Source organism: Eriocheir sinensis, unplaced genomic scaffold (genome assembly GCF_024679095.1).
Source record: "Eriocheir sinensis breed Jianghai 21 unplaced genomic scaffold, ASM2467909v1 Scaffold146, whole genome shotgun sequence".
Taxonomy (NCBI): Eukaryota; Metazoa; Arthropoda; class Malacostraca; order Decapoda; family Varunidae; genus Eriocheir; species Eriocheir sinensis.
In genome coordinates, this window is record NW_026110806.1 from 188,007 (window position 1) to 215,868 (window position 27,862).

The 27,862-nt window shown below is 43.4% G+C and overlaps 1 non-coding gene across 1 annotated transcript; it reads right to left on the bottom strand.

The window, feature by feature from the left end:
• Nucleotides 1–23,066: 23,066 nt before the first annotated feature.
• Nucleotides 23,067–23,138, bottom strand: Trnam-cau (transfer RNA methionine (anticodon CAU)). The gene has a single exon. It is a non-coding gene; the product is annotated as a tRNA-Met (tRNA).
• Between the last annotated feature and the right edge of the window lie 4,724 nt (nt 23,139–27,862).

Sequence of the window (27,862 nt, forward strand, 5' to 3'; positions counted from 1 at the left end):
TACCTGGAAAAAGAAGTTGGAGTAGATGTCATATACTTGGACTTTTCGAAAGCGTTCGATAAAGTTGACCAGTCGATCCTCATGAAAAAAGTCAAACAAATCGGTATAAAACAGAAAATTGCAAACTGGATACAAAACTATTTCTCAGAAAGAACACAGTCAGTGGTCGTCCAAGGAACGCAATCAAGGAATTCTGAAGTTACAAGTGGAGTCATCCAGGGATCTGTTATCGGACCATTGTTATTTCTTATTTTTATTACGGATATAGACACCAAGCTAGAACACTGCAAGGCTACATCTTTCGCAGACGACACACGGATGATGGGAACAATAAGCACGAAAGAGGACCATAAACTAGTACAGAATGACCTGAACAAAATGTTTGCATGGACAAAAGATAACAATATGGAATTTAACCTATCAAAATTCGAACTAGTGAGTTACAGACATCCCAAAAGCAGCCACATCATAAACAATTATAAGACTCCAGATGGCGAAACTATTAAACAACAGAATAGTATACGGGACCTCGGCATCATTATTACTGATGATGCCACATTCACACAACACATAGTCAGTTCAACAGGAAAAGCAAGAAAACAGATGGGATGGATTCTGAGAACTTTCAAAACTAGGAATCCAGAAACAATGTTGACATTATATAAATCTCTGATAATACCACTCATTGAATACTGCTGTCAACTATGGTGCCCAACCAATATTGGCCAAATAAGAACAATAGAAGCAGTGCAGCGTACATTCACATCTAGAATAGACGGGCTAGAAAACACCAACTATTGGGAGAGATTACACCAGCTAAATCTGTACTCATTGGAAAGACGAAGAGAACGCTATATTATAATTTACATATGGAAAATCATCAACGGTTTGGTTCCCAATCTTGAGTCCAATGAAGCAATAAAAACCACCCATAACGCCAGACGTGGAGTATTATGTGCGATACCGCCTATTGCTGGCTCATGGAAAAAAAATCAAACATTGAAAGAAAGTTCCATTGCCGTGTACGGACCCAAACTATTCAATAGACTACCAAGACATATACGAGAACTTACAGGGACCCTGGAGTCATTCAAGAGTGAATTAGATAAGTTTCTGAGGACAGTCCCAGACCATCCAGTGCTTCCCCACTATTACGTAACTACGGAGGGGAACAGCTTGCTGCACCACCTCACCCGCACCACCTAGGGCGGCGCTCCGCGTGACCCTGGCTCAACAAGCGAGCCCAACTATATCTCAGGAAATCTCAGGAATCTCAGGTGTGTGTGTGTGTGTGTGTGTGTGTGTGTGTAAGGCTTTCACTCCTTAGTTCATTTTTCATTCTATTTTATTTCCTCGCGTGTGCTTTAGCTTTCACAAAGTTGTTGTTGTTATTTTCCTTTTCCTTTGTTGTATTTTTGGGGACATAACATTTCGCTCACATTTTTCATGTGATTTATATGTTGCTTGCCTTTCTTTACCTTTTTTTGTGTTTAATTTCGTTTAGGATCATTCTTTGTGTTTGTATTATATTTGTTTCTCTCTTCTCCTTCCTCATATATGATTTTAGCTTTTTGGTGTTTATTTTTTTTCTTTCAACTTCTGGAACCTTTCGATTCTTTCCATGTTTTTTTTTCTTTTCCCCACTTCCTCCTTGCTTAGTGTTCGCCTCCTTGATGTTTTTTTTCTTATCTTTGTGCCCAGCGTCATTCTTTTTATTTACTTTTTTCAGTGTCAGGAGTCATTTTTCTTTACATCATCATGCCAGCATCTTTCACTTAATTTTTGTCTTTGGTCATATTCATCTTTATTTTATTCATTTCCTCCATTACCTTTTTCCTGTACCAGCATCTGTCTGGAACTTTTTTATGAATTTGTTTTCGCTTTATTTTCTATATATCGACGTGGCAGCATCTTCCTCTAGCTTTTTGTGTGTTTACTTTGTTTTCTCCCCTCCTTTTTTTTCTTCATAACCGTTTTATTTACACACTAACATCACTCTGCAGTAATTTATATGTGAGTGTTTTCATCTTTCGTCTTTTTCTCTCTTTTTTTTATGTAACAGCATCATTCAGTTACTTTTATGTATGTCATTATTTTTCATCTTAACTTTTTTCTTTAACTTTCTGTAATTCGTTTTGCATGTGATTATTTTTCATCTCCGTTTTTCTTTATTACATTTTGCACTTTTTTTTTGTCTGTTTTCTTCAGTCTATTTATTTTCATTATCTTCATGTTCAGATTTCTATCTTCATTTTAACTCCTTTCCTTATTCAACTCGTATTTGTTTTCAGCGCCAGTTTCATCTTTTCTTTAGCTCATATCGACGCAGTGTTGGCAGTATTTCCTTTCTTTTTATTCGTCGCTTTGTATCCGATGGTGTGTTCGGCACCTCGTTCCCCAGCACAATAAGACAGCGAGAGGAATATGCATAATCGCAACGCCGAGCCCACTTTGCTCGTACAAATATATATTCCAGCAGAGCATTGCCTTGTGAGGGTGCCGGGGCGCCGCGTGCAGCCCCTTGTCGGCACACACACACACACACACACACACACACACACACACACACACACACACACACACACACCTGTACACGTGCCTCCAGGTGTCGACTCTACCTGGGAGTGTTACTGGCACTGCCGCTGGAATATTATTGTGGCTGTACTGCGCCGTGACGGACGCGACACGACGTTAAGTGGCCGGCGAGGGAGAGCTTGAAATGTGATATATGATATGATAAGATGTGGAAAGTCTGCAAGAAAGTGATGAATGATAAGTGAGGTGGGAAGACAATGGTGGGCGCGGCGACAGAACATGTACTATTGCAGGATTTGCCTAAGAGGAAGAGGAGTAGATGATAATAGTTAGTAGATAAGAGTAGATTGATAGATAAGAGTAAATGATAAGAGTAGGTGCGGCTGTACTGTAGAATGTACCTAAAAACTGGTGGAGTAATTGATATTGGTTGATAAGGTGGTAAAATAATCATAGATGCGCCAAGAGAACACGACTCGGTACTTTTGTTTTACAGTAGAGGAGACAGATCAAGGGTAAAGAAATTAAACAAAAAATATTGACATACAAATCTGTGGAGTCTCCACTCTTGTTACCTTGTCTGTCCTAAAATCAGTTATACGCATGACGAGCCGCCCAAGACGAAAACTAAGTAAAGTTCAGAAAGCACGAAAAGAAGTAAAGGAAAAGACGCAGCCTTGCAGACTTGAGCGCTCGGTCTTTTTTAGTCACCAAAGAAAATGCAGAGATAGAGAAAAAACTAGAAAATAAATAAATAAACAAAGATGAAAATGAAACAGAAGATACGAGAAGAGTGGAGAGAAAATATGTGTGCAAAGTTGAGCGCTTAGTCCTTTAACTTTTTTACTGTCATCGAAGAAAATACAGATATACAGAAAATGCAAACAAACACAGATTAATAAAAACAAATATAAATTAATAAAATACAAAAGGCACAAAAAAGACGCAAAGGAGAGCATAGAGTTATGCAGAGTTAAGCGCGCAGTCCTTCAACTTTTTTTTTCTTGCTGTCAGCAAAGAATTTTAAAACTCCTCGCCGCCCAGCCTCGTCCAGACTGGCGGGACAGCTCGGAAAGGAGTCATTGGGCGGCGCCTGTCGCGGGGACGTTAGGCGGCCAGTTAGTGTTGAGGCGTGGTAGCCGCGGCGCCGCTGGCCGAGGCGTTACCTGCCTGTTGTGATTCACCTGACTCATTTACCTGCCTTTTCTTACCTGCCCAACGTGTCTCATTTACTTACTTGTCATTCACCTGACTCATTTACCTACTCTTTTTGAACTCCCTTTCCTGTCTCCTTTCCTGCCTCATGGTCTGCCCCTTTCTCTTCCCTACCTATCTAATTCACCTTTTTTTTTATATAAACATACAGGTATGTTCGCACGCCCAAAGGTGCCCTGCCGTGTGCTGCCTATTCTAAGGGCATAAATGTTTATACAAAAACACAATATACATATACACTGGGCAGTCTTATGTGTCCATTACAGTGTTAGCGGAGTGGGGAGTGTGCCCTTCCAGCGGTGGGCTACTGTCTCATTACCTGCCCGTTTCTGACTGCCTTACCTGTCTCCTTCCCGTCTTTTCTGCCTCACCTGCCTGATTACGTACCCTACCTCGCTGCCCTACCTGTCTCCTTCACCTGTCTTACTACCTGCCCTTTTCATTGCCCTTTTCGTTGCCTTACCTGTCTTCACATCTCATTTACCTGGCCTGGTGTCATAGTTACCTGTAAGGACTAAAAACTTTTCCTATTACCTGTTTTCTTTCCCCTTTTTCCTCCTCTTTAACTGACCTTTTATTATAATTACCTGTAAGGGCCGATATTCAAGCTATGTTCTGCTTTAATAATATTAACCAAAGTTTTGTCGGGTAAAAATAGGAATAAATTAGCAGGGATATATTAGATGCAAATAAATCATGGCCTCATTAAGCAGAATAGTCCGGCAACATTTATATGCAGGTAATTAGTTAAATGAGTGAGCTTAGTTGCACAATTACTGTTTACGGAAATGTTAAAGTGCATGTGTCTCATTTAAGTTAACAAACCATTAAATAACACACTGGTCATCAAAGAACAGGTGAAGTAATTAGATGAGTACCTAATGAAGCGTGGCGTTAAGTACATTACTTCGGTTCGTCTAAAAATGTTAAAAATATAATGTAAGAAAATGTCACTGACAAACTGCTTTTATTATTGCAGTACTGCTCTTACGTTCCTTCCTGTAGTGTTTCTTTCTCCTTCGTGCGTTAGTGTAACACAACAGGTAAGGATGATCACACAGGTAGGTGATTCAATAAGTTGAATTAACTGCAACATCAAGATGGACCTTGTAATGAAACAGAACACTAAATTTGTCACATATTAGAAATAAGTCGTAAATAAGTAAGGAATTACGAGACAGAAAACAACTCAGACAGGCAAGGAATTACAGGACAGAAAGCAGGCGAAGGGACGAATGACAGATGAATCATAGACCAGGTGACCTTAATTAATGATGCCTCTTCCTGAAAATGTAGCCTTAGATTTTGTTTGGCCGTAATCAAGTATGGGATCATAATCAAGGCAGCGAAATTATACATGATTGCAACTGGTGTCTTGTTATACCCGATGAGCCTTTCCCAGCCCTTTCCCTCCTCCACCTCCCCCTCTCTTCCCTTCCCTTCCCTTCATTTCCTTTCCTTTTCCTTCATATTCCTCCCTTCCCATCTCTTCCTTTCCTTTCCTTTCCCTCCATTTACTTCCCTTCTTTCTCTTCCCTTCCCATCCCTTCCTTTCCCTTTCCTTCCTTGCCCTCCATTTCCTTCCCTTCCCTTCCCTTCCCTTCCCTTCCCTTGCCTTGCCTTGCCTTGCCTTGCCTTGCCTTGCCTTGCCCTGCCCTGCCTTGCCTTGCCTTGCCTTGCCTTGCCTTTCCTTCCCTTCCTTTCGTTCGCCTTGAAGTCTGAGACGGAATATCACCAGTGCTATCATCACTGCATCATTATCTCTTCAATTAACTCGCACTATTACTTTTTTTTCGATATCTTGATTTACCTGACGTTGTTGTCCTCACAGTACTGCTGATTCATAAGCGCCTGGGAGTATATTGGGCATCTTTATTTGTCATCTTGCATCACATGGCTTCGCTCTTATCACATTACTGCTGATTCATAAGCGCCTGGGAATAAAAGGTGAAGTATCATCAACGCCATCACCATCTTCATCTCTTGAAATATAGTGTGTCATTCTTTTATGTCGTCTTAAATTATTTGTCTTCGTTCTTATCCCATTCCTACCATTTCATACTCGCCTGGGAGTGTGAGGCGAAATATCATCAATGCATCGTCCCTTTTTTAGTCAAACTGCGTTATTCTTTATTTGTATTCGGTTTCACTTCGTTCTTATCACACTGTTATTACACCCTATTCGCCTCGGAGTAATAGGCTAAATAGCATCAATGCATCGTCCCTTCTTTTGATTGAACTGCATCATTTGTGTTCCTCATCTTTCTTTTTTTTCTTCGTTTCCATAATATTTTTGCTACTTTTTGTTAGCCTTGGAGTGTGAGGGAGAACATCGTCACGGCATGAGGCCACAACGAGGGCGAGATTAAGAGTCCTCGGCCTCTTCACCTCCTCACATCGGGAGCGAGAACGAGAGCCCACCCGTCCTCCTCCACCTCCAGTCTTCGCCCTCCACCTCGCGTCACAAACTTCAGGCTGACACACTGCAGTCACTTCGAGAGCGAGATCAAGAGCCCACACGTCCCCCTCCACCTCCTCATCCTCTTCCTCTTAACTTCTTCTCCGCGGCACTGGCTTGAGGGCAACACACTCAGGCCGCGCCAAAGAGGAAGACCGACACGCCAGCCATGCCAAGCCTCGCCCTCTCACGCCGCGCGGTGAGGGTGAGGGTCAGGATAACTTAATGCAGACCTCACTCGCGTCGGTCGTCACTGTTCCGTCAGCAGGCAAATCAAGGCCGTAAGGAGCGTGTTCAACCATTAGACGCTCGGGGCCTGCCATTACCCCGCCCGACGCCGCCTCTCTGGGACCTACATCACGGCGAGGGCCACTCAGCGCCTCCTCGAGGGCCTGGCGAGCCGTCGCGATGCCGGAGCGTGTCTGGGAACGGCCTGTGAAGAGTGGAGAATGGCTTGTGGGAGGGTGGAGTAGGGGAGTTAGAGGGGTATGGGGGGATGTTTGGGTGTTTGGGTGGGTGGGTGGTATTTGGATTGGTCAAGGATGTTTGGGGGATGGATGTGATGGTGGTGGTGGTGGTGGTGGTGTGTGTGGTGTGTGTGTGTGTGTGTGTGTGTGTGTGTGTGTGTGTGTTCGGATCACCTCGTAAGGGTTTGGGTGCAGCTTAAGACATTAAGGTGACAGCAAGACTCCTCTAGACTTTGGCCGTAAAAACTGAAGACTGCAAGCGCGATTTTTTTTTGTGTGTGTACTCTACATGAGCTCATAAAAGAATACAAACCATAAACACCGGGAAAGCAACAGTTACCAGCTGAACGAAGCGAATTTACAAATTGGAGACGCGGGAGTTCGTTTTCGGCTCGACAAATGGCGGCAAACTCATGAAACATTTACCAACTTACAACGAGTTTAGAGAAAGAATAAGGCGGACCAGCCAGTTGGGGGGGGGGGGGGGAGGTACCTTTCATTTATCATCTGCCCAAACAGTTTCCTGTCAGCCCTTGGGACCACTTCCTTGGTTTTGCTCCGGTTGATTGTCTTCTTTCTAATGTCAGAAAAAGTTTTCAATTTCTTCTTTGGTAATCTGTCGTGGAACTGTATAGCTGGGGCATTTGCTTCCAGTCTATCTTGCTTGAAAGTTTGGTATGCCTCTTCACCTATCCTGTAGGCATTCAGAAGGTCCTTTACAACGTCTGCTGGTACTGCGACAGCTGTTGATAGACTGACAAGCTCTTCATTGACAAAATTAAAAGGATTCAACCAGTTGATTTCCATCATGTGAACAAGAGACTGTACATCAGCCTCATCTCTCCTGATTCTTGACTGCTGAAGATCTGGATGCCTTAGGGCTGATTCATGCTGACCTACCATGTTTCTTAGTTGTCTCAGGTATTTACTGCGGTATTCGGAGGTTAGATAGTATCGAGCAACAGCACCACCTTTGAGGCTGAAACCTCGTGTGCCCCCTGATGTCTGAGTATCTTTGTTGATGGTCTCTTCAATTGTCTGGTCTACTGGGATCTTTCCAAATGGATTTTGTTTGCCAATTTGTACTGAAAAGCCACCTGCCATGAAGTGTGTATGCACTTCTGGGTGTTCCATTGGTAGCCGAGTCATGGATGCATAATAGTTTCACCTAAAACTTGAATGAAAGATAATCACTTCGTTTCCTATTGGAAAAATATAAATGTGCAGTTTTCTGCGATTTTCAAATATTTTCCACGTACAGTGCACTCTTGTAAGGCTTATTATGTAAATTATATCAAGATATGCATTTCTGTGACTATAAAGTTAATTTTGTTTTTAGCCTTTTAGATCACAATATATAACATCTGAAGATTAGAAAGAGTATCATTTAAAAGAAAAATTATCACTCTACAATCTCATCTCTATTGTATTTTATCGATTTTTGTTTTGTTTTGAAGTTATTAAATGAAATAGCTTAAGAAACGCAATTTTTTTCGATTTTGATGTAAGTGTGCCTTCAACCTACGGATTCATTTTCTCATAAACTATGACAGATACAGCAAAACTTTATAGAGACACAATTGTGTAGAATTCAATTTACTAAATTCTTGATCCCTATATCTTTATGCGTACTAGGCACCGTTTCTTTATAAAAACGAAAAATATGAAAAAAATACTCTATGAAATTGGGTTTTTCGCAAAAATAAACAGGAAAGCTACCAAACTGGAAAGGCTATCATACATTTATTTACTTATAATGACCCAATAAACACTTTAGTCCCGGTTAGGTTTGGTCACCTCAGATGGTACCGCTTTCGAGTCTGGCCCAAGTCCTTGGGCCAGGACCCTCAAATTCACGAATCGGTACCATCCGGGGTGACCAAATCTTATTGGTATTTTTCACTTGCTACATGTCTCTAGTTTATGTTCTGGTATGATAGCCCTGTCAATCTGGTAGCTTAATCGAGGTTATCACGCCTCGAAGGTGGCGACCCCTTTGGTCCAGTAATATTTTACAAAAAATTGCTGGTTGGTGTAAAGCAAAGCTACAATCTTTATAATTGGCAGAAAGATATCTCAAAGGGTATAGATTAAAGACATAAAATGTTCCTACCTCTGAGGGTGGCGCTTTTCCTGTTTAAGGCACATGACCCCCCTTAGAAAGGGGTTTCAAAATTTTGTTTTCATATTTGTTCATTTTTATCCGAAATGGTACATTGTATGAAAAAAGCTAAAGGAAGAAAAAAATAAGGAAATTAAATTCAGCACAAAATCATATCTATGCATTTTTTATCAAGCTCTTACAGTTTTAGTGCAAAATAAAAGCAAAGTTTGACGACCCGCGTTTCATGAAAATATAAGATAATTACATTTCACAGCCAGAGTTTGTTCAATAACAACAAAAGTACTAAGTTCTTTATAAATACCACAAAATGAATTTGTATAAAGATTATATTCCTCTTTCAAATGGTGCACTAGTCCTTCGGTCAAAACCCAAAAATCTCCACTTGGTATCATCTAGGGTAACTAACTTGTGTTCCCCAATAAATGTTATATTTTTTCGTATTAATTTCTCAAACACAGATGGGGTGCTTTGTATGAAAACTGCTAATTATCTTAATAATGTTTCTTAATGGAAATATGAGTTTTTGTATACCTACATTCAAAAGTTCATGGACGTTTGGCACAGGTATATGTTTCCACACAAGTCACAGACAAGCCACAGGTGGCACCTTACATCATTCCACAACTTTGAGATGGTAACTTCTACTTAATCCATGCACTTTTGCAGGTTTATGTGGACAAATGTCTGACGAACTTTTGATTGTGGGTGTTCATTCATAGTGAATCTGCATTATGGTGACTTCTGATTTCACTTAATCAACATCGTCGTCTTCGATATCAGAGTCTGTTATCTCTGCCTCTGGTTCTTCACTGGCCTGGTTGTTACAGCTTTGGAGTCTACACATGTCTGTACACTTTAAGCCATTGGTGAGGCAGGTGCATGTAGGTAGTTTGCAGGAACGCATACACTTGCAAGAGAGCAACTGTAGTACGGCGTCTGGTGCAGGAGAACTACCCAACCACAGTCATTGGGATGTGGAACGGAGGGCTGGGGCTCCAGACATCTCCTCCAGATGGCAGCTTGATAGTTTGCACGGAGTGAGTGCATATATAGGCAGTCCTCACAAGGGGGGAGATTACTGGATTCAACTTCTCCACGTCTGGCGCAAAAGAGTTGGTAACGAAGAATGTTCACACTGGTTGTATGAGTAGATGGTAAGTACATGTGGCATGTGATATCCTGCAGCATCTGAAAGAGTTCCACAGATAGCTCTCACGAACGCCCAAGCTCGCTGAAGGCTTCCTGGTATTTCTTGGTAGACTGCATCTGTTTCAAAGTTGTCACCTTCCCTCTGCCAGCAAATGCACTGACTGTATCACAGCCTGTGAATGCGTGCATGCCCATCAATGCATCACAGACACTGTCTCCCAGTGCATGACTTAGCTTGGTGATATCAAGGTATCTTGTCCTGTTCTTTGTTCCACATTTCTGATACATGTGGCACTGGATGTTGCTCCTGACCCCTAGGCACAGAACTGTGACATCTGTATCCTCAGCAGTGATGACTACAGACTTGTAGCCTAATTGTGCTGCATGTAGAGCATGCAAGAGCAGACGTGTGTCAGCTTCTTCCTGTGAGGATTTCAGCTCTGCCACCTCTTCCCACTTGTCTTTGGTGAGCTTGAAGCAGAGTTGTTCACAAGTAACATACATTACCTTTTCTTCAAGTTTATTTCTCAGATTTGACCCCTTCCATTCATTCACCAAGAACTTGATCAAGCTGGCTTTGTTAGAGGGGCTACAGAGCAACTTTTTCCATTGCTGAATAATTTGTCCAGCGGAAATGTTCCTGAACTGGGGTCCTGTGGATGCTCCTCTGTTGGCTCGTTCTACATCTTTGATAGAAGTCTCCTTATAAACATCAAAGATGACATCAATTCGATGACTCTGGGAACCTTCATGAAGAACATGGGTCAGAATTGAGTCTGCCAGCTGCGAAAAGGTCTTGTTATCCCCCTTCAATTTGTGGATCATGCTCATCCCATCAATGAGAGTTGCTGAACGCTCTCCAATGACTTCTGCTGGGCATACCTTGTTCTCCAGCTCTCTTGCCAAAGTAGCTTTGTTGGTTTTTCGAAGTGATCCATCAGCATTAGCGAGTGCCCAGGGCAAAGGCCCGAGGGGGTGAGACAATACCTCTCTCATTTGTAGCTGTCTGCTTTCTGCAGCAAGGAAATTCGTCCGACTCGTGTAGTAAAGATTTAAGAACATGTATTTGAGAGACAAGAGTTTGAGATTTAGAACAAAACGAGATGCTTTTGCTCAGACCAACTCGCGTGATGATTTATGGGCATCCCTTGAGGAACTTCGGAGGATAAGAGGGGGCAAGGGTGGGCACATAGGGTGGGCGAGTTTCGATATGTAGGGTGGCACGGGAGGGTAACGGTGGGTACCTAGGGTGGGTAGACAGGGTAGGGCAGGGTGTGCGAGGGTGGGTACAAGGACTGGGCATGTGGGGGTCATAGGTAGGCAATGGTAGATAAGGAAAGAACAGAGTGGGCATTGAAAGTTAAACAGGGTGGGCAGGGTAGGCTATGGTGGGCAAGGATGGGGAAAGGAGGGCGGTAACTTCCGTCCTGCATCAAGTCGTAAATCTGAGAACTTGTAAGAAACGCAGAAGCATGTGTTTGGGTACTCCAGAAGAGGAAGACGTGAGAAAACTGCCTTGAGCTTTCGGGTTAAAGAGGAGGTGCAAGAGACTCAAGTGTTGCCACTGGATTAGACTAGAGTCCCTTGATAGAGAGAGTACCAACAACCTAAGATTTGGACCCCATTATTGGCCCTGGTATTCCCCGCGCTTTTCAAACGCTCGCACAAGCGCTCTTGTATTTCTGTTTCACAGCCATACGGGTCGTTCACTGAAACTGAGCACACTTGTTTCAGACCTGCACACCCTCCGCTAACAGCCAGCAGGGAGCCAGCAGCCAACGAGCTCTGGGAAAATAAAAAAAAGAGACAGTTTGTGTCTACATCAACAGGGATCGCCAACCCACCATTACGCCCTTATACTCTACCATAATTTGGTCACCAGCCGTTGCAAAGTGCCGTAAGAAGGTGACAGGAGATTATTATTAGCCTTACGATCAGCCACTGTCTCAGTATAGGCACTCAGTAACCCACGCAGCCTGTGATATAGGCGCGTCACAGCGGGCTGCTGACGACCTTGAGAGGCGGCAGCGCTCAGAGAGTACTGAGATACTTCAAACAAGTATGGGTGCTTCTCTTTGAGTGTTGCTGCTGTGATGGATGGATTTAACATTCTTGTCGCTGTAAAACATTATCGGCAGCAGTTGGGGAAGTCTTTCTATCACCTACATATCCCTTCCTCGCGTGACCCTTGCCTGCAGGGAGGGACGCTGCCTCCTGAAAGTCGTAAACTCTGCCATGATATACTTGTCATAGGCCACGTGGCAGCAAGGCATTGGTACATTAAAAAGTAGCCGAATTCGCTTCCAAAATAAGTAAAATTATGTTTTTAATACCTCAGTTCAAAGTCGGCGCGGTGCTCGAGGGGCCAATAATGGCGCCCAGCAGCCTTATACATAGGGCCGCCTGTGTCGGTACTGTCTCTATCAAGGGACTCTAGATTAGACAGTGTGTGTGTGTGTGTGTGTGTGTGTGTGTGTGTGTGTGTGTGTGTGTACCCGGGTACTGAGTTTGAACTGAGATTATACAAAACAAGGGAAGGGAACAGAATGGAAAGGAAGGGAAGGGAAGAGAAGGGAAGATGAGGAGTGGAGGACTGGGAATACCTCGTCAGGTGTAACAATAAACTATTTGCTATCCAGGAAAAGAATGTTCCAGTTTAAGCTAACATCATACGGTGCAGTGACAGTATTCCTTCTCACACTCGAAGGGGAACAAGAAGTGGTGACAAAATGAAAGCGAAGTAAGAAAAATACAATATGAAGAAAGAATGGTCCAGTTCAGTCAAAGAGGTAACGGCGCAGTGACACTATTCCTTCACGTCCGACACCTTGGAGTAACAATGTGATTATCGTAAACACTGACTCCTCTGCTGTAAAAAAAAAAAATGTAAACTCAGCAAGGTCTCGGCACACGCAGAACACCGATTTAGTTCAACACACAAGCCGTTCAGGAGGAGTTTATGAGGTGTGTTTGCCGCTTAACAGGCTGATGAGTCCCCAGTTGGCGCACGCGTGACCCGAGAAACTTGAATGAAAATTGAAGCCTGTTCTTATTGAGCCTGAGAAAAGTTTGAATGTCTTTAGAATATCAATGATTTCCGATTCAGCGTACATGACCTCTCTTTTGGCCACTCTTCTCTGCTTCCTATTATAGGAGCAGTACTAACGAGCATTTTTGTTTTTGTTTTATTTATTTTATTCTATTTTATTTATTTTTATTTGTTTCATCAATTTTATTTTATTTATTTTATTTACTGTTAAAAAATGTCAGTTGTCATAATGTTCCTTTTTTTTGTTGTTGTTGCTGAGAACGTAACTCACTTACAGGTGTTTTATTAAGCCATAACTTCATGCTTCTTCAACCTGTTGGTGTCTAGACGAACACATCCCCACCTGTCTAACCCCACCATTTAGGAGTTACTAAGTCAACTCCCTTACTTTGCTTGTTTTTTTTGTTTTTTTTTATATTAACACAACCCTACTTGTCAAACCTGATCCATACAGGTGGATTATTATCTCAAACTCTCACTTTTATTTTTCATGTTTTTTGCTCAGTTGAACCCAACCACACCTCTGTAGCCTCTTGTATACAGGTGTGTAGTCAAGTCAAACTACATATGTTTGTTACCTGCTTGTTGCCTTAATTAATAACATAACCAACACAGCTCCATCCATTCAGGTGTGATATTACATAAGACCACCCCCTACACACACACAAACACACACTTGTTTTGCCTGCACTTAAATTCATTGCTAATAAAAAAAACACCACATGTTGAACCTTATCCGTGATTATCTCTTTCAGGTGTTTGTGTTATTAACTAAGAACTCCCCACTTCCTTTATGACCACTTAACATTGTTGTCACGCAGAAAATAGCTTCCTGGCCTGTCCCATCTCATCCATGAGTAACCCATCCAGGTGTCCTGGTGAAAGCCAGCAGAACCTCGCATGTATTGTAGGATCCAAACACCACCTTCACCCACTATCACCGCCACCACCGCCACCACGCCCAGAGATTTTCAACGCATTAACATTCAGTCTTCACTTCCTGTGCCTACCAACTGTTTAATTGTCCGAAAACATCACCTGGCGCCGGGACGAGAACTGTGGCCGTGTTTGCTTTAAGAGGGACAGATGAGTAGAAGGAAGAGGAGGACGAGGAGGAGGAGCAGGAGTATACTCATAAATAATTCGGCCTTAGCAACGGGAACAGAGGAACGCAAAGAGGCGGTGAAACATTAAGGGAACATCACCACTTAATTCCCGCCCAAAGTGTTGCGTTGGTGTGTTGCGACTCGTGTGTGTTGCGGTGAAGTACAGCCTACGTCACTAACCACTGACACCACCACTAACACTTCCCCTTTGGCTGCTACTTTCTTCCTCCTTTTTAATCCAACCTTGTTCTCTCTCCCTTCCTCTCTCCTTCCCTTACTCTTATCATCTTTCCTCCTCTTTCTTCCTCTTATCCTCCACTGTATGTCCTGCCTTACCTCTCCCTATCCCTCTCCGCTTTCCTCCTCTCTTCCCCTCTCCTCAACATAAGAACATAAGAACATAAGAACGCAGGAGTCTACAAGAGGTACTACATAAGGTTTACAGTTTACGAGAGCGAGACGCACGAAATCAGAGACAGCCACACCGCTGCAGGGCGCGGGGCGGCAGAGCACCGCTCGCCTGCCCGTCACCCGTCTTCTCTCCCTTCTCCGCGTTGTTCGCCCGTTTTATTTGCTTGTAGTTCGTCCGGAAGGGTGTGGGCTCCGGTTGATGACTTGATGAAAGTCATCATTTGCTGATCCTAGTGTCAGTTCATCACAGCTTCCCACGGCCAAAAGCACGACGTGTTGTTAGACATCCTGTTGTGCGACACCGACCGGGTGTCGCCACACGTACAGTCATACATACACATGTACATTATAATATACACATTTCATCGCTCGGTTCTCTAAAAGTCGCGACCTCGCGACTCACCCGACCTTTAAGAGCAGTGTACCTACCCATGTTACAGTCGCACAATGTGTACTAGTTAAACGAGGTCCTGTTATGGTTGCATTAAAAAAAATATATATATACAAGTCAGAGCCCGCCTAACGATACAACATCGGGAAATGCCAATGATAATAAAAATAATCATAGAAGTAACAAGAAATGGGCAAAGTACATACAGGGCGAGGTAAACTTGGCAAGAGTCGTGGACATGGAAGCTCAGTACTATTCCGAGAAAACAAAATAATAGCTCTAAAAATTATTTACATGATACATCCTAGAAAAATTAAATTGACTAAACTGTCATTAGGATACATGGTAATGGAGCTATTTGAATAGTAACAAGAAAAAGGAACAATCATTGAAGAAGATCTGCTACACACTGAATCTTCGATTCACACCTTGACACAAAACTGTCGCAGAGAAACACTCATCCGTTGCGTGACAATTAATTGCCAGTGTCGTTACCTCGGCACGCCTTTGAGACGGGTGGGGTTTACAACAATAGATAAGGTTGTGTGAAAAGAAGTAATGTTATCCGTAGAGTCTCCTAATAGTTACAATGTGATAACAAGGACAAGTCTGGAGAACCTTAGAAGCATCGGCAGTCAGCACCACTAACTCCTAATACTCCGTTTTACAGGTCTACAGTACTATAAAAGAAAATCCTGTCACCAAGTTGTGAAATCACTGTTGTAATAAATCTCACTGAAATATATAATTCCAGCATAATTGATTAAAGTAATTCCAGCATTAATAAGCATCAAATGAAAAAGACAAATTTCCACCTATCACTCGATCGTAACGAACGTGGATGACTGACATCTGTGACGCCAAAATAATTCCCGTAACGGGTAACAGTGGTATGTCAAGTAAGGGTAAAGACTTGTCTGCTTACTTCCAAAGCTTACAGATACTCACATGCTGGTTACGATAAAAGTTAGGGACAGCATCTGCTCCAGTTAAGTCTGTCAGTGCAGAGAAAAAGTATGTTTTAAGCAGAAGCACATGAGGTTCAAGGTTAAATTGTACCTACCCTATGTTAGTCTACACCCTCGGTTATTACAGCTCCAATTAAATTAAGAAGACTGACTGCCTTGCATCAACTCAGCAATAAAAGAAAATAGTGGGTTAGAGTGAAAAGTATTACTCAAGCACTCCCCTTCTCGCATGAAAAAGATGCAGGCAAAAGCTTAGGAACCAAACATAAATTAGTAGATGCGAGGATGCAGGTTATAGTCGTGCGGTGGAAAGATACACAAAGCAGCGTCAGGATGAACCTCAAGCCGGCGCTAGTCTTTGGAGACGATCACTATGCACCATTCTGTGCAAAAAAAAGATCGTAAAGCTCAAATTTCCAACCACCTATTTATCTGACTATTTCTGCCTAAACCACGGGTAAAAGAACACACCAAGGAATTTTTGATTACCGCTGGTGACACCCAAAAAGGTTTAGGTCAGGGTCGCGAGGGCCCCCCTCCCCGACGAACGTGTCGACGCAAACGAAGCTTCAAAAAGGACCCAAAATTACTTTAAATGTCATAAAAGTTGGCTGATAAAACCGTGTAGGTTTCCAGTGGGGCTGTAGTCAAGGGATACTGCACTCCTTCGAAAAGGAACTTTAAGGACAATCATGTACACAATGAACTCTAGTAATAATCCAGCATTAGCTACATAAATGGTTTCTCCATCTGTCTAGTTTCCCTGTTTAAAACACGAGATCAAATCAGTAGATAACCTATAGGCGTCCACTGGCCTATTAAAAAGACCACTCGTTTGCACAGTGTCCACAGCAAAATATACACCCGTTATGAGGCTGTGTTGCCCATCTTCCCAAATGTTTCAAGAAAAAGTGACCGAAACGCATCATGATCCTTCCGTCCTGTGAACGCGCTCCTGTTTATGAGGGCCGGCGTTCCCGTTCCCGGGACTGACCTTCGAGCGGCTGAAAGATATTTTATCTCCTGGATTTGACACGAATGAAATGTCCATGACAATCTCACTTTGAAACAAAAAGTCCCTGGGTGAACATTCTGCCTCCCTTGCTACCATGCGAAAGGCCTAACTGCTGTTGCTGTTAGCGGGTGATTAGGGGCAGAAGCCATTGTGGGATTAGTAAGGTAAATACCTCTTGGTTGCACATGCAGCGTAGGAGGAGCAAGCACCCTTTGAAGACTGCTACACTCCTTGCATGAGAACAGTTACCGTTATCCTTGACGGCACTGTTCTTTATCTCTACCCACCCCTCATAGTCCTCGGGTCAGGTGTCTCTGCCATTAAAAAGTTACTAGTAAAATGAGGAGTAAAATGGTAAAAGAAAAAAAATATTGCTGCAAAAATAAGTAAAGTAATAATCATTCACCGCTAAGTATGTGCTCCTCCCGATGCTTTTAAAATGCTTATCACTTATCTTGATATTATTATTTCTTCTTGTTCTATTTGATCTATCAATTGTAAAGTAATCTTCCGCATTAATATCACTGAATCCTTTAAACATATTAAACAACTATATTAGATCACCTCGCATTCTTCGTTTTGATAGGCTGAATAAATTTACTTCTTTAAGCCTTTGTTCAAAAGATAAATTTCTTAATATAGGAATCATTTTTGTTATTCTCCGTTCAACCCATTCTAACTTTTCTACGTCTTTTCTGTAATTGGGAGACCAAAACTATACACAGTACTCTAGACGGGGTCGAACCAGCGAATCATAGTTTTAATATTACTATTTTTCCGATTTATTATTAAAGACTCGTCCGATGAGGCCAACCAATTTGTTCGCGGTTTTAACTTAATATAGTGATTCCAAGATCTTTTTCTTTACTTACTGCAGAAAGTTGTCGGCCATTCATTACGTACTGTACGCGATTGTTATTGTTTCCGATGTGTAACACTTTACATTTGTCAACGTTAAATTTCATTTGGCCCAATGTGCAAGTCGATCTAAATCTGACTGTAATGCTTCTTCGTCGAGTGTCGTAGTTACCTTACTAGCGATTTTTGTGTCATCAACATATTTTGATACTTTGCATGTGAGCCCATCATCGATATCATTAACAAAAATTAAGAAGAGCATGGGGCCAAGCACTGATCCTTGAGGTACGCCGCTTCTGACATCGAGTCAGTTAGATGAAACACCGTTTAGATTTTAAACGGTGTAGTTCTAAACTTTAGAACTACTCTCTGTCTCCGCTCAGAGAGCCAGTCTACAAGCCAATTGTGAATGTTACCCGAGATACCGTGCGCCAATAGTTTACTGAGCAACCGTTTGTGGGGGACTCTATCAAATGCCTTTCGAAAATCCAGATAAATGATATCTACTGATCTGCCTTCATCGAACACCTCAAAAATAAAATGAAAAAAATTAAGTAAGTTAGTCAAACACGAACGTTTACTACGGAAGCCATGTTACGAATTATTTGTTATAATATTTTCTTCGAAGAATTTCACCATATTGTCGCGAATGATAGTCTCCATTAACTTACAAACAATAGATGTCAGGCTAATTGGTCGATAGTTTCTTGGATGAGACTTGTACCCCTTTTTGAAAATTGGTGTGACATTTGCTAGTTTCCAATCCGACGAAACTTTTCCAGCTGTTAAAGATTTTTTGAAAAAGATAGAGAGCGGTTTACAAATTTGATGTATGATTCCTTTTATAATTCAAGGTGTAATTTTGTTCGACCAGGAGCTTTGCTTACTTCAATCTTTTCAATTGTGCATTAAATGTCATTTTTTACGATGAGCACGCCATTCAAAATCTTTTCGGTCCTTCTAACCTCCGGCAGTTGAGGTGATGAACAATCTTCGTCGGTAAATACGGATGCGAAAAAATTATTTAGGATTGTAGCCATTTCATTTTCATCGTTCGTGGTTACCATTGTCATTACCAAGCGGTCCGATACTACAAGTGAGTGATTTTTATTATTTATTAGCAAAAAAATTCTTTAGGATTAGATTTACTTGTTTCCGTTATATATTCGTCAAGATTTTTCTTGCTACGTTCTATTAATTTCTTGGTTTCGCGGCGAATTCTGTCCAACTCTATTTTCTCAGCCTCACTCTGGATTGATATAAATCTACTGTATACGCGTTTTTTTAGAGAGAGGCTATTTTGAATTTCGTTATTCCACCATTTGGGTTTCTTCTAAAAAGATGAACATCAGTTACGATATTGTGGTGAAGGCCTCCCACGATTTATCAATATCTGTTTCCGTCGAAATTATAGTCCAGTCAATGTTTTTTAGAATTGATCGGAGTCTTACGAAATTCGCTCTCTGATAATCAGGCACCTTTTCTTTACTATGAGTTACCTGACTTTCTTTCATCTAGAACTACGTAGAACTAAAAACTGGACCAACATTTACTTCGTTGATTAGATCAGCTGTCGCTGAAATGATAAGGTCAAGTATATCATTTTCCCAAGTCGGCTATTGAACGTGTTGATGTAAATCACTCTCTAATAAATATGTGTACAGGTCGAGCCCTGTATGAGAATTCAACGGTTCGCCCCATCTTTTCACTGGCAAGTTAGTCCCCCACAATTACTGTCTCGCAACTGCTACTTGTTTCTAATATTAATTCACTTAACGCGTGGTCGATATCAAGAGTCTGCCCTGGCGGTCAATAGATTAGTCCAACTACTATTTTACGAGACTTAAATTTCAATGAGAATCATGTCCACATTGGTTATAACATCTGTTTTCACGAATACTGAATGGAGAGAGTTGTGGATATATAACATAACGCCCACACCCTGTCTGTTCTCTCTTTCATGACTAAAAGTCGTATAACCCGGTAATCTATATTCCGCAATGAAATCTCTATTTGAAGTGTCTATCCAAGATTCTGTGATTCCGATAATGTGATAACGATTTGTAGCTGCTAGTGCTTTTAAGTCTTCAAATTTGTCACGTAGGCTACGAGCGTTTATATAGCAAGTTTTAATGTGATTCGAGTCGGGAGTTGCGAGGGCTGAGTGCTCCCTCACGGTGGAGCTGCTGGTGTTCTCACCTTGGTGTTGTTGTTTTTTTACATTCAAAGAGCCACTTGGTCACAGAGCAGCCTCCCGAAACGGGCTGCTCCAACAGGATTTAAGTGGATGCCATCGGCAAGGAACAAGTCCGAATCGTAGTAAAAATTGTTCCAGAAGTTAACGAACTGGACGTTTTCTTGTGGGCAAAGGGACTGAAGTCTGTTGTTCGTGCTGAAGGCCTTACTGTAAAAGCAAGGTTCGGCACCGACCCTCGGGAGAATTCCTGAGATTATGATGTTACTGGCATCCGTTTTTCGTTTATACTGCTTGATCATGCGGCTGTATTTTTCAAGCAGTTCCTCAGAACGGGTTGTCCTTATGTCATTTGTGCCCGCGTGAATGACAAAGAGGGTGTTTCGGTCGGCATTACTCGTGACATCATCGCACGCTGCGGTGATGTCGTCCAGTCTGGCACCTGGATAGCAGTAGCGTTTTCTGCGGCCGTTTGATGAACGATCACAGAACTCAACCAGCTAGCCACGCACCATGGAGTCCCCAACTAGGCGAGTCTCAAACTCATCCTCCATGGTGTCTGTCAGCACCTGCAACCTATTGAAGGTAGTGGGGGTCAGTAAATGTTTGATTGCCTGCTTCGGTTTGGCTCCATTCCTTACAGGTTGGAACCCGTCATCCTGTGAAGCAGGAAGAGAACCGTTATGTGGGGCAGGCTGGGAGTTGGCCTGTAAGGCAGGCTGGGAGTTAGCCTGTCGCAGGCTGGGAGTTTGCTTGTGAGGCGGGCTGGGAGTTTGCCTGTGAGGCAGGCTGGGAGTTAGCCTGTGAGGCAGGTTGGGGGTTAGTCTGTGAGGCAGGTTGGGGGTTAGTCTGTGAGGCAAACTGGGGGTTAGCCTGTGAGGCAGGCTGGGAGTTAGCCTGTGAGGCAGGCTGGGAGTTAGCCTGTGAGGCAGGCTGGGGTTAGTCTGTGAGGCAGACTGGGGTTAGCCTGTGAGGCAGGCTGGGAGTTAACCTATGAGGCAGGTAACTGTCCTCTCGTGAAGCAGGATGGTCGTTTAGAGGGGGCACAGTCTCTATGGAGGGCCTCTCCACCATCGATGATGGAGTCACTGCCACATTGCTGGCAACAAATTCCTGAAGGGCTTCAAATATCTTTTCAAGAGCATGGTGTTTATTTTTTACACTCGGTCACAGCATGCGTAAGTCTTAATCTTTGAACACAGAGGCGACAAATTCTACTCAGCTGGAAGTACTGAGCTGCAAATCGTCCGGAACAGACGTCACAATTACGGAGTGTCGAAGGCATTGTAAAAAGATTAAGCAGGTTCACAATTCGGGCAAATATCAAAAAGCGCTTTCGAAATTACTTAAAGTGTGACCGTATACTGAAATGGATAAAGAATGTGCATGGAAGTTAGATACTGCTGTGTTAGATGCCTCCAATACTGGTAGTTCGTTCCCACAGTGTCTTGAAAACGCCTCAAAGATGAATCGCTTTTCCTGAGCCTCGGTCACGAGAGATCTTTCACAACCCGGCGCTTTTCAGCTATTGTTCTCTTAGTTTTGTCCCATAGAACGGGGTCGGAGTAGTCACCCAGAGCAAAGGTGGCAAGGGAGGAGAGGAACCAGCAACTCGTTCCCACTTTCCGAATCGTCTAACACAGCTCTGCGACCCTTTCGAGGCCTGGCCAGTGGCACCTGTCACCAGGTGTTCTCCATTCACTCTAGAGAGTATCAGACGCCCTTCCAGAAAGAGCAAAAAGCTGAAATATTCCTTGACTATAAGAAAACCCCTCAGAAACTCCACCTAGAAGCCAGGAGGTATAAATTAATAAGCCCCACGGAAGACATCTCTTTCAGGAGAAAAGAACAAGAACCAGCTGCTATGCAGAATAGGGATGGGACGAGGATCTCACACCGACAGCTGGTTCCCAGGGAAGCTTTTCAGTGTAGAGGTCGCCACATTCCTCTACACCACAGGCCTAAATAATTAGGCACGGTCCAGCTAACTAGGACCCTGGAACTCCAGCCATTGTCTCATAAAGAGATCCTCTGCCTGCAGTCCAATCCACCACTGCTGCTGCCTAGAGGCGTCACCATGACCCTGGCACGGGAGACAGATCGGGTATTACACCTTGTCCAAGGGTGACCTGAGATTATGCAAGGTAGGGGCATCTAGTTTCCTGAGCTGAAAACACTTCACCCGCATATCGGGAAAAGGGAGGAAGAGGGGGAGGAGGAGGAGGAATTACTAAGGGGATACAAGCGTTGTGGTTAGAGAAATAAGGAAAAAGAAAGTAAAAATAACATAAGAAATGTGACACGATGAAAGGGATACACGGAAAATGGGTAAAAAGAGGAATAAAATCAATGTAGAAACGTACAGGAAAAAAATAAATATGAAAGTCAGAGAGAGAGAGAGAGAGAGAGAGAGAGAGAGAGAGAGAGAGAGAGAGAGAGAGAGAGAGAGAGAGATTAAGTTTTATTTCAACGCGAAAAAGAACGGAGGCAAAGGAGAAAGGTGGTAGGAAGAAGAAGAGGGAGGGAAGAGGGAGAGACAGAAAAATGATGTGGAGAGAATGGCGAGATGGCAAAAGTTCGTAGGAGAGAGAGAGGAGGAGAAAGGAGGGAAAGACGAGGCGAAAAATACGAGCTCGCTGACACAGATGAAGGGGAAAACACAAGGACTCTGACACTGGCGGAGGGAAGTGATAAAGGTGAATGAAAGGTAACAATGTTACTTACTCAAGGAATACCAGCAAAAAATATACGATAAAATATCAGTAATAATTGTAGCAGCGGCAATAATAATAATAATAATAATAATAATAATAATAATAATAATAATAATAATAATAATAATCCTGCCAAGTGTTTGTATATTGTTTAGTTAACTTAGATTTAGTTTTCCAGCACAGAATAACGTTTTGAAATCGCTTTTATTATTCGACATCAGATTAAAAAACAATGAAAGATGAAAAGAAGCGATCCTCGCCAATCCCACTCTCAACTACAGCGAAGAAAGACAACCAAAGAACATAAGGTAGTTGCTGTAGAACATAATATTATAAAACGCAAATCTTGGCTCCAACAACAATTAAAAAACAACCTGTGACTGAGGAAGAAAGATGAAGAAAAATAATTGTTAGCAGAGCGTGGTTTCGATCCACGGACCTCTGGGTTATGGGCCCAGCACGCTTCCACTGCGCCACTCTGCTGATGTTTCGTTCAGAGGACCTGTTTACGTTTCCCGCGCTCTCTCTCTCTCCAAACAAGAATGCCACAAAAAAAACACAGAAAAAAGCAAACACAAACATGGAAACACAAACAGTTTGAAGGGGACAGACAGGAAAAGGAGAGAGAGAGAGAGAGAGAGAGAGAGAGAGAGAGAGAGAGAGAGAGAGAGAGAGAGAGAGAGAGAGAGAGAGAGAGAGAGAGAGAGAGAGAGAGAGAGAGAGAGAGAGAGAGTGTTTAATGGAAAATACATAAACGAACAGACGGATTCGGAGACAGTGAGAAATGATAGACAAAACGCGTCGTGTTCTCGTCCATAACAGAAACAAACGCTTCACACCTGGCGAGGCGTCTGAGCCTGGAAAGAGGTGAAATTATTCCCTCCTACCCAGGGATCATAAAAGTAGGAGGAAGTAGTGAAACTAAGGAAGGAAGGGAGGAAATAATAAGGGAAGGAGTGAGGTAGGAAGGCATGAAAAGACTGAAGTAAGAATGAGAGAATGAACGAAGGAGAATGGAATAAAGAGAAGGAAAGATGCTTGCATTACAGGAAAAAAGATATTAAGGAAGGAAGGAATAAGGAAACAAGGGGAGATTTTTGGATGCAGGAAATCTTGGAAGAAAAGAAGGAATGAAAATTAGAAATAGGAAAGGATTAATGTTGGTAGCAGGGCTGGTGGGTAATTGTAGGGGTTTGGGAGCTACCGGTTGATAAGATGAAGGAAATTGATCGTATTATTAGAAGGAAGGGAACCGCAATGAGTGGGGGAAGGAAGGAAGGAGCAAAGACAGACGGATGGAAATACTAGAAATAGGATTTTATTATAGAAGGACCGAACGAACTCTCGGAAAGCAAGAAGCGTTAAAATAAGCACTCAAGGTCTGGGTCGCCCCTCCTCCCCAGGCCCTGAGGCTACCAGCGTTAAGCATTCGTGGCCTGGGGCGGGCCACCTCCGAAACACTTCGGCCTCCCTATGGAAGCCCTCTCAGTTTTATTGGAATGTTCCCAAAAGTTAATGACACACGGTGTTAATTAGGCGTAGCGTGGATTTCATAGGCATGCATACATGGCTAGAGGCTTGGTGAGTGCCACCAGCTCTAGACTCGCCCCCGTGCAATGTCAACTCCAAGCTCCCTAAATTCACCCTTCCAAAACCGAGGTGATGTGTCTGGTCACACCCAAAGTAGGGTAACACTCTCAGAAGTGCCAACACCAGCGATGGCCAAGCAGACGCCTGACGTGAGCATACTCGGGGAATACTTCCCCGCGATGGAGCGCGTGCGGGTCATGTACTGCGAGGAGGTCCAAGAGCTGCTGGACTGCGGCCGGGGCCGCCTTGCCGGAAAGTTCCGCTACGTCCACTGCTCCCAGAAACACTCCTTCGAGCTGGCCCCCGGCCAGGGCGTGCAGCTGTGGATGAAGTCTCGGCCCCCCCACACCCTCTACTTCAATGGCGAGGCGTGCAGGGAGGCCATGGTGCACGCTGTGCTGCTCTACCGTGGCCTGGACGGCGAGTACTGCTTCTTTGACAGCAACTTTGCCATCGCCCCGACCCCCGAGGTGCTGGCGGCCGCGAACCGCTCCGGCGACGGTTCTGTGCACTACCGCACGCTGCAGCCTGGCCTGCAGGGCCTGGGCCTCAACACCTGCCTGTACTACTGCCTGGCCTTCATGAGCTTCGTCGTGCGGCACCGACACCTGCCCACCTGGCGGCTCATCGGCCAGTTCGCCGAGACCATGCGGCCGCAGGGAGACGAGAAGGCGGTGCGCATCACCCAGGAGATTTTTGACGAGGCGGGCATCATCAGGGACTTTGAGAGCGCCGGACGCCCGTTCACGCGTACCGGCCCAGCCGCGTCGCGAGGTGGAGGGCAGCAGAAGGCGGCCCGTGAAGAGGCTGCGTGTGCTAAGCAAGTATTTGAAGAGCTTAACGCGGGAACAGGCCAGGACACTGGTTAACAACAACGTGACTGTCTCTCGTTCAGGAGAGATTGGCTGGCTGTCACGGCCTGCCCTCACTGTATCACCATGACAGAAAAAGAAACAGTCCCAATCAAGATCCGGACAACCATCAAATATACGTCAACCATAGGTACTCCTGCAAACACAGGAACTGCCAAGTCCTATCATCTACCTATGGAGGTATGGCCACCACAGAGCCTGCCCGCCGCCCAAGAAGTCACACTTATACGGGGCCCCCAAGAACCACCACACCACAACACGGGGCTACACTCAAGGAAGAACAACTTATAGATTACGGAAACACGCGCCACCCACACTGCCGGCCGTTCTGGATGCTTTATGCACCAAAGAACTCAAGCCTACCGGCTTCTTTCAGACTCCTTATGTTCTTATGTTCTCTCTTTCTCTCTCTCTCTGTTATCTATCTATCTTTCTAAATCTCGCTCTCGTTCTCTTCGTCCCTTCCCACCCTCCTTTGCTCCTTCCCTCCTACAAAGCATCCCTGTCTACCTCTCCCATCACTGTCACGTTATTACCTGTCTATAGAAATGAAGATCCTCGAGACGGTAATATAAGTGGTGTTGATGGGAGTGACAGTGATATCACGCGCGCTCTTTCCCAAATATCTCGTCTCGCAAGGCTCCTTAAATCCCTGAAAGTGGCTCAGAGTGACGACTGAAAGGTGGTGGTGTGGGTGAGTGTGGGAGGATGAGGAGGCCGTTGTCGGAAGAGAAATATAAATGAGAAAAGGAGTCGATGGAGAGTGAGAGGTGAGGGTATGCTAAGGGTGGCAATGGAGCGAGAAGAAAAGGTAGATTGAGAAGGGTAAAGGAAATGTGTCTTTATAAGCTTTATTTTCCAAGCTAATTATCTGCACCTTCGGTACCGGAATGAGTCTCATTTTATGTCAAAGAAACTACACAAAATACTTGAGAAGATACAGTGATATTTCCAATAAGCTTAACGCTTACATTTTCAACATTATTCCTAGCATAAGGAGGCCCTCACGTGTTTTACTCATTCCAAGGATTTCTGTCATTCAACGAGCTCCAAGGAAGATGACACCCGCGTCGTGTCCCTCCCAGTGCCAGTGGGCGGAGCTTCGTCCAGCTACACAGAACATAGACCAAACCGTACGGAGGAGCGTCCTAGTATGGCCAAGGAATAGTTCTTGTAATAGTAAAAACAATTATGGCACAATAATAATAATTAAAATAATAATATTAATAAGAATAAGAACATGAATAAGTATAAACAATGAGTGAAGATACGGAAACTCTCTCTCTCTCCGCGTTTTCCATTTTTTTCATTATATTACGTTTTTTCTAGATTTTCAGGGGCAAGTGCCCCTCTGCCCTACGTGCGGGCGCCCATGTCGGGGACGCGTACAGTGGGCCTTCTGTTCGTGTAGACCAGGATCCATATGAGCGACTCTCGTATGGATCCTGGTGTAGACTGTACACAAGCGTGCCGTGCACACGCTCATAATTATATAATGTATATCGTTCGATTTCGTTCCCTTTCTTGTTTTTTTTTTTATATGCTGCTGTGCGAAATAAAGCTATTATTATTATTATTACCTCCGCCAACGAAGTTGGGAGGAGGTTATATTTTCGGTCCGATCAGTATGTTTATTTATTTATTTATTTATTTGTTTGTTCGTGAGCAGTCTCCTGTGCACAATTTTGCGAATGTCTCAACTAATTTTTCAGGGAAGCTTCGTGTCCATCCAGAATAGAACCCATTAAAACTTTGATGTCAAAGGTCAAGGTCGCACAAAACGTCAGATTGGCCTTAACTTCGGTTCTCGTCATCGTAGATACTTCAGACTTGGTTCATATTTTAGCTCATGGAAAGACGCACCTTGCATGGCCTTGACCGTGACCTTTGACCTTGACCTCGAAAAGTTCGCCCAAGGTCAAAGTTTAAAAAAAATAGAATTTCATCAAATTTCGAGACAAATGGTTCTATATGATGCACCTTGCATGGCCTTGACCTTGACCCTTGACCTTGGCCTCGAAAAGTTCGCCCAAGGTCAAAGTTTAAAAAAAAAAGAATTTCATCAAATTTCGAAACAATTGGTTCCATATGATGCACCTTGCATGGCCTTGACCTTAACCTTTGACCTTGATCTCGAAAAGTTCCCCCAAGGTCAAAGTTTCCCCCAAAAATAGAATTTCATCAAATTTCGAAACAAATGTTTCCATATGATGCATAGGATCGCAGTTGATGCTCATACCGATTTTCAGGACGATCTATGGCGGAGGTGTGTACTCTCCGAGTGCTATGCGTATAGTTATTAGTATTTGCAGTAGTAGTGAAAGTCGTCGTCGTAGTATTCATAGTAGGTAGTAGTAGTAGTAGTAGTAGTAGTAGTAATAGTAATAGTAGTAGTAGAATAGTAATAATAGAGAGAGGATATGTGGATGAGGTAGAGGAATTAGAGGCTGGAGAATGAAACAAGAGGAGGAGGAGGAGGAAAAGGAGGAATGAGAAGGTGGGACGAGTGCAGCAAGGAATAGAGGGTGAGATGAATAATGAGGAAGAGAGGAAAAGTGAAGGGAAGTAGTGGTGAAAGTTGGTTGCTCATGAATGATTTAAAGTGCAAGGAAAGGGGTTAGGAAGGAGTGGAGGGAGAGGTGTGTTAGGAGCACAAGGCGGTAGTGTGTAAGGAGGAAGATTAGGAGCAGTTGATTGCTGGTATGTAAGTGAAAGGGATGAAAATGTATGGACGATGAGGAAGAA